This window comes from Rhipicephalus microplus, unplaced genomic scaffold (assembly GCF_043290135.1).
Source record: "Rhipicephalus microplus isolate Deutch F79 unplaced genomic scaffold, USDA_Rmic scaffold_887, whole genome shotgun sequence".
Lineage (NCBI taxonomy): Eukaryota > Metazoa > Arthropoda > Arachnida > Ixodida > Ixodidae > Rhipicephalus > Rhipicephalus microplus.
In genome coordinates this window covers 20,210-27,298 of record NW_027465440.1, presented here as the reverse complement: position 1 = coordinate 27,298, position 7,089 = coordinate 20,210, and the positions used below count along the sequence as shown (strand labels likewise).

Below are 7,089 nucleotides of genomic sequence, written 5' to 3'. Positions count from 1 at the left end.
CCACCCGTTTTACTCTAAGCGGTTTCACGTACTCTTGAACTCTCTCTTCAAAGTTCTTTTCAACTTTTCCCTCACGGTACTTGTGAACTATCGGTCTCTCGGTCGTATTTAGCCTTAGATGGAGTTTACCACCCACTTAGGGCTGCACTCTCAAGCAACCCGACTCACGGGAGGCTCCATCCCGGGCGCGCAACGGCGGAGACGGCCTGGCACCCACTCTGGGACAAGCCCCTGTCAGGGGGACTTGCACCGTCGCAAACACCCGAGAACGTCGCCTCCCATACACCACATTTCCCGACCGCCTGCAAGGACGGGGGATTCGGTGCTGGCTCGGTCCCGTTTCGCTCGCAGCTACTCGGGGAATCCCTGTTGGTTTCTTTCCTCCGCTTAGTGATATGCTTAAATTCAGCGGGTTGTCTCGCCTGATCTGAGGTCGACAGCGGATACATTCGCTTCCATCAACTTCCTGCACGACCGCGTGCGCTCGCCCTACCAAGTGCGCCCGCAACCCTGTACAGGGCCACTTCTTCACAAGGCTGGCAATCGGCTTCCCCGCTGCACGCGTGCGGCGCACAACCGGTGTGACGTGAAGTGACGGGACACGTCGTAAACCCATCGCGAACCGAGTACGACGCCCCTACCAAGTGCGCCCGCAACCCTGTACAGGGTCACATCTTCACAAGGCTGGCAAGCGGCATTCCGCTGCGCGCGTGCGTCGTCCGAGCAGTTGCGTGATAAACGACCGTGTCGAAAGCCCCAAACACCGCCGAGGCCAGTCGCCGCCGCCGCAAGGGCAGCCACGCAGCCTGGCGAGAGGCATCGTCTCGTGTAGCGTCGCCCCCGCCCCAACTGGAGTGGCCCAGTTTTTTGAACGGGACGGGAACTGCGAAGCACTTAGAACCGACGGCGGACTACGACGAGAACGCCTTAAGCTTCGCCAACGTTTCGCCAACTCGTGCGGGAGACTTTTTCCGCTTCGCGGCAAGTCGGTCGCGCCGTGCTCTCCGCATCAACCGCGTACGCCAGCGAACCGCAAACGTCGGGCGCAGCCTCCTCACCTCCCTGCGCTTTGCGCGCGAACGTTCCCTGTTCGCGCGGCAAAGCCTGGAGGAAGGCACGGCCCCGCAGCGTGTTCGAGCGCCCGGTCTACGGACACCCTGCTACTTCGAGGGCAACAAGCGCAACGCAAGGCTGCGATCTCGCGCACTTTGCGCACGGCTGGAGAAGCTTTGCTGGCCGGCTTTCGCTCCTCGTGTTTACCGTGCGTTAAAGTTGCGCGTCCGTGGCTCTCGCAGCTCTTGCGCGCCCGGTCGCAGAGAGGAGTACGCAACCTCGACCGCACTTTCCCTGCAGGCTTCCTTCCGACTCGAAGTCCTGCGGCGGTCTCAACGAGGTGCCACATCCTCAATGGCAGTCGGTCGCCCCCGTTTCGGTTGGGCTCTGGCACGACGGTCGCCACCGTCTCGCCCTTGAGTGGACGCTGTTGGCGCTCGCTTGTGAGGTGTTCAGCGTGCTGTCCGTGTTGCCGACGCGGTCAAAACGAGTCGACGGCTCACGTTCCCTTGTGCGCCGAAGGCTCTCTTGATATGTGATCCGACCCTCAGACAGACGAAGCAAGGGAAGACCCAAGGCCGCAATGTGCGTTCAAAGAATCAGTGCTCAGTGTGTCCTGCAATTCACACCAAGTCTCGCAGCTGGCTGCGTTCTTCATCGACCCGAGAACCGAGTGATCCACCGCTTAGAGTCGTGAAAAAGTGTTTGTTCAATTCCGTACAGTCAAAACCAAACGTTTCTGGCACTCGGCCAAACAGTGGCCAAGAAGGGCGCTTTTCAGCGCACGCTTGGACTCCAAAACCTCTGCCGCGCCTTTTTCGGCTGCCGCAAATCGAGCAAACGGTGTGTTTCGGACGGCGTTTCGCTTTCGCTACTTGCGAGTGCTTTCGTGGTCCACCCCTCTATAAATACTCGGGAGGCGTCGAAGCCGGTTCTCCAAGCCGGACCCGTAGGTATCGTTGTGTGCTCGCTCTCATTGGCCCGCCTAACCAGAAAATGCCTGCGGTACACCCATTTGGATAAGAGTGCACGCAGATGCGGGCCTCGACGGCTACACATTTCCTCGGGCGGCCGCCTCCCGGCCTCCGTGAGCGCGGGATGCACTGTCCCATCGACAAGCCTCTCCCGTTTTTACCGTGGCGTCGCGGTTCACCACGGCAGGCGGGTCGGTCTCCTCCGCATAAAAAGGGGGACCCCCGCTTTTTGTTCCACGAAATCGCACAAGCTTTTTTCGCATCCACGGTTTGCCACCGCACACCAAAATGCCGATCCGGCTGCCTACTTTAGCCAACAGGTGGAGCCAGGCGCGCCGTACTTGCGCGGCACTTCCCACGTCCACCGAAGTCGGTGCCAAGGACCACTTTCGGCGCCGGAGCCGCGTACGAGCCTACTCGAGGCGGAAGAACGAAGCCAGCAAGGGCCTGGCCGCAAGTGCGTTCAATTGTCGGGGACGTCCAAGTCCCTCGTTCTTCCGTGCTTCCTCTTTCGGCAAGTCGTTGCGGCACCTTCCCAAAGCGCGCAGACCCGCTAATCGCGACGAGCGCGACGTGGCCGTGCCGCCTTTCCCTCGGCAGCAAGCAAAACGCCTGGCAACGTCGACGCTCCCCTAACCGCGATCTCGCACCGTGTTTCGTGTGGCGAATTCAAAAGCCGGCCGGCGCTGCTGCAACCATTACGGTCGGTACGCATACGCCGCGGAGGGCGGGACGGTCATCGGAGCGTGCGGTTCCTCCATCGAGTACTGCGCACCTCGGCCGTCGCATCGCCGTGCCATGACCGGCCGCGCGTCAACGCGAACCGGTGCCAGCGAGATCCCTCGCCTGCAAGAACCGACCGGCAGCCTCCGTCACCCGAGGACGCGGAGGCGCTTGCCGCGGACGGCGGGACGGTATGCACTGGTGCACAGCGGACCCGTCACATCGCCAGTTCCTTGACCGACCGCCGACGCTTGTGCCGTTCCTCTCGTACTTGGCAGTCGCCGCGCGATTGTCGGGTCTCGTTCTTGCACGCTCGAACGGTCGGGAGGGCACTCGGCTGGCGTTCGGGAACGCGCAGCCTCGCCTTCTACCGACGTAACCACGACTCGCCGTTCGCGCTCCGCCGCTCCTGTTTACAGTACTAGGCGGTCCCGCAGCGGTCGGGTCGCGCATTTCGAGCGCTTCGAGCCACGGTGCAGTGGCGGGTCGAAAGCCGACCTATGAGTGCGTTGCGCCGTTTGTACCCGCGTCCGCCACCTGGCCGACCGTCCAAGGTCGCGGTTGTTGGCGTCCGCTGGGCGCAACAATTTGTCACGGGGTGCCGCTCCACATTCAGGCAGCCCCGTGGGGAAAAGCCGACCCCGCGTCCAAACGGGGTCAGCGGCAGAAAGTGTCGGGCGCAGACGCAGCTGAGGCGCTCACCCTTCACAATCCGTTAATGATCCTTCCGCAGGTTCACCTACGGAAACCTTGTTACGACTTTTACTTCCTCTAAATGATCAAGTTTGGTCATCTTTCCAACAGACCGCGCAAACCGAAAGGCCGCGCCGGACATCGGTCCGAAGACCTCACTAAATCATTCAATCGGTAGTAGCGACGGGCGGTGTGTACAAAGGGCAGGGACGTAATCAACGCGAGCTTATGACTCGCGCTTACTGGGGAATTCCTCGTTCAAGGGGAACAATTGCAAGCCCCTATCCAATCACGAAAGAAGTTCCACGGGTTACCCAGTCTTTTCAGACAGGGATAAAGACACGCTGCTTCCTTCAGTGTAGCGCGCGTGCGGCCCCGGACATCTAAGGCATCACAGACCTGTTATTGCTCTGTTTCGTGCGGCTAGGAGCCGCTTGTCCCTCTAAGAAGGTTGTAAGGTGCTGGGAACCCCGCACCTATTTAATAGGCTAGAGTCTCGTTCGTTATCGGAATTAACCAGACAAATCGCTCCACCAACTAAGAACGGCCATGCACCACCATCCACCGAATCAAGAAAGAGCTCTCAATCTGTCAATCCTCCCAGTGTCCGGCCGGGTAAGTTTTCCCGTGTTGAGTCAAATTAAGCCGCAGGCTCCACTCCTGGTGGTGCCCTTCCGTCAATTCCTTTAAGTTTCAGCTTTGCAACCATACTTCCCCCCGGAACCCAAATACTTTGGTTTCCCGGAAGCTGCCCGCCGAGTCATTTGAGTAACTCAGGCGGATCGCTGGTTGGCATCGTTTATGGTCAGAACTAGGGCGGTATCTGATCGCCTTCGAACCTCTGACTTTCGTTCTTGATCAATGAAAACATCTTGGCAAATGCTTTCGCAGTAGTTCGTCTTGCGACGGTCCAAGAATTTCACCTCTAGCGCCGCAGAATGCCCCCGTCCGTCCCTCTTAATCATTACCTCGTATTCCAAAAACCAACAGAACAGAAACGAGGTCTTGTTCTATTATTCCATGCAAGTTTATTCAGGCGACTCGCCTGCGTTGAGCACTCTAATTTTTTCAAAGTAAAAGCACCGGCCATCTCGAGGCACACAATGAAGTGCACCAAGAAAGAACCGGCATGATGTTCAGTCCGAGCCGTCGCATCGGGTAGATGCACTACTCGTCTGGAACTGAGATCCAACTACGAGCTTTTTAACCGCAGCAGCTTTAGTATACGCTATTGGAGCTGGAATTACCGCGGCTGCTGGCACCAGACTTGCCCTCCAATTGATCCTCGTTAAAGGATTTAGAGTGTACTCATTTCAATTACGGGGCCTCAAAAGAGTCCCGTATTGTTATTTTTCGTCACTACCTCCCCGTGCCGGGAGTGGGTAATTTGCGCGCCTGCTGCCTTCCTTGGATGTGGTAGCCGTTTCTCAGGCTCCCTCTCCGGAATCGAACCCTGATTCTCCGTTACCCGTAACAACCATGGTAAGCAAGTAACCTACCATCGAAAGTTGATAAGGCAGACACTTGAAAGAAACGTCGCCGGCTCGTGGCCATGCGATCAGCACAAAGTTATCCAGAGTCACCACACAATACGGGCCGAAACCCGATCGATCTTGGTCTAATAAAAGCACCCGTTACCCAAAGGGCTCCAGGCTCACTGCATGTATTAGCTCTAGAATTGCCACAGTTATCCAAGTAGGAAGAAACGATCTAAGGAACCATAACTGATTTAATGAGCCATTCGCGGTTTCGCCTTATTTCGGCATGTACTTAGACATGCATGGCTTAATCTTTGAGACAAGCATATGATTACTGGCAGGATCAACCAGGTAATCGTTCGACTGCGCGTCCGTCCTCGCCTTCGGCGGGCCGGACGCAGTCTGTGTGCGGCGGAGGCCACCTTCAGGCGCCCCAACACGCTTATTTTGCACTCCGAGATGACGGCGTTCGAGCTCGCTACGGCACAACCTTCCCGAAAGACGAGTGGGAGCCGTGCGGCAAGAAGCACGTTCATGCTCGCTCTTTTTCGTTGCATCGACTCGGTCGCGCCGTGCGGGTTGCCCAAGCCCGCTGCACTGTCGGTGGACCGGCCGGAACTAGCAACGGAGCCGAGACTGCAAAGCCGCCAGACGACGGGTCACGCCCGCGTCTTCGGCGCTTTCGCATCTGAATCGCCCGAGGACGACACGGAACACACCTCGATATCGTGGTAAAACGGCACCGTCCGACAACCAGCCCCTAACGCATCAAGCGGATGAGGCTGCAGACGACTGCCGTGGATTCCCCTGGAGCAGACCCGAGGACACGCTTGACGAGGCCGAAGCCCGCCGCATATCAGACACCCGGTCGCTTTCGCGTACGCCGCTCACGAGAACCCCCACATAATAGCAGCGATAAGTACCCAGACCTCCTTGGGCACTAATACGAGCGTACTCGAGAAAATTTCACCGCGGGTGTGCCCCGAAACGTGTGGCACGTTGAGCGTGCCACAAGTCTACGTCGCTCTCAAACCCGCCGAGGTCGTAGAATTTGCGACCCTACTCACGAAATTCCCACCGAGGATACGGCCGCAAACGTACCGCACCTTGGGTAGGCCACGAGTTTGTGCAACACTACGCTGACGGCACAGCACCGAGGTCGTGCGCGCACGCACGGGAAAATTCCGCCGCGGTTTCTGCCGAAAACGTGAGGCACCACGACTCTCCGCAAGTTCGCGTCGACTGCGAAAGACCGAAGTCGTGAACGACGTGTCCGCTACTCGCCGCCGACACGCTGGACACCAAACGTACAACGACTCGACGGCGTCGTAGAGGCCCACGACGCGGTTTTCCTTAACGACGTCTCGGCGTGGCACCGACAGGTTAGAACGGCCGACCAACGTTCCCTGTCCGCCGTTCGGCTCAGTCGAAGGGCTCGGCGACTTCGGCAACGCTGCGAAGCCGCACGGTGACGCACGCCATGTCCCCATTTTTTTTTTTTTTTTTCTTTCTGCGTCTGCCGGGGTGCCCCTATAATAGCAGCGATAAGCACCCAGACCGCCGTGGGTCGCTCGCCCCGGCTGACGTGGTTTTTCGTACTCCTGCGGCGGTCGCCGTCAAGCACGTCCAAATACGCTACTTTCGTGGGCGCATTCACGCTCTTTCGCTTCGCCGGAGTGCCAGCACTCACTCTGCCAAAAACGGCGAACATCCGAGCGGCGGTTCCCACTTTTGCGTCGGCGTCGCAAACCCCGCCCCGGCAGACGAGGTTTGCCGTACTCGTGCGACGGTGGCCGGCGGGCACGTCGAAAGACGCCGATATCGTGCGCGAATTGGCGCACCTTGGCTTCACCGGAGTGCCGCCACTGACTCCTCCAAAAACGGCGAAGATCCGAGCGGCGCTTCCCACTTTCGCATCGGCGTCCCGAACTCCGCCCCGGCTGACGCGGTTTACCGTACTCGTGCGACGGTCGCCGGCGAGCACGTGGAAAGACGCCGATATCGTGCCCGAATCGGCTCCGTTCGGCTTCGCCGGAGTGCCAGCACTGGCTCGGCGAAAGACGACGAACATCCGAGCGACGGTTCTCACTATTGCGTACGCGTCGCAAACCCCGCCCCGGCAGACGCACTTTGCCGTACTCGTGCGACGGTCGCCGGCGAGCACGTAG

At 59.0% G+C, this 7,089-nt stretch overlaps 2 non-coding genes across 2 annotated transcripts; both read right to left on the bottom strand.

The window, feature by feature from the left end:
• Positions 1-1,594: 1,594 nt before the first annotated feature.
• Positions 1,595-1,746, bottom strand: LOC142795817 (5.8S ribosomal RNA). Its single transcript, XR_012893329.1, has one exon. It is a non-coding gene; the product is annotated as a 5.8S ribosomal RNA (ribosomal RNA).
• Positions 1,747-3,466: 1,720 nt separating this feature from the next.
• On the bottom strand, positions 3,467-5,275 carry LOC142795818 (small subunit ribosomal RNA). The gene has a single exon (XR_012893330.1). It is a non-coding gene; the product is annotated as a small subunit ribosomal RNA (ribosomal RNA).
• Positions 5,276-7,089: the final 1,814 nt, after the last annotated feature.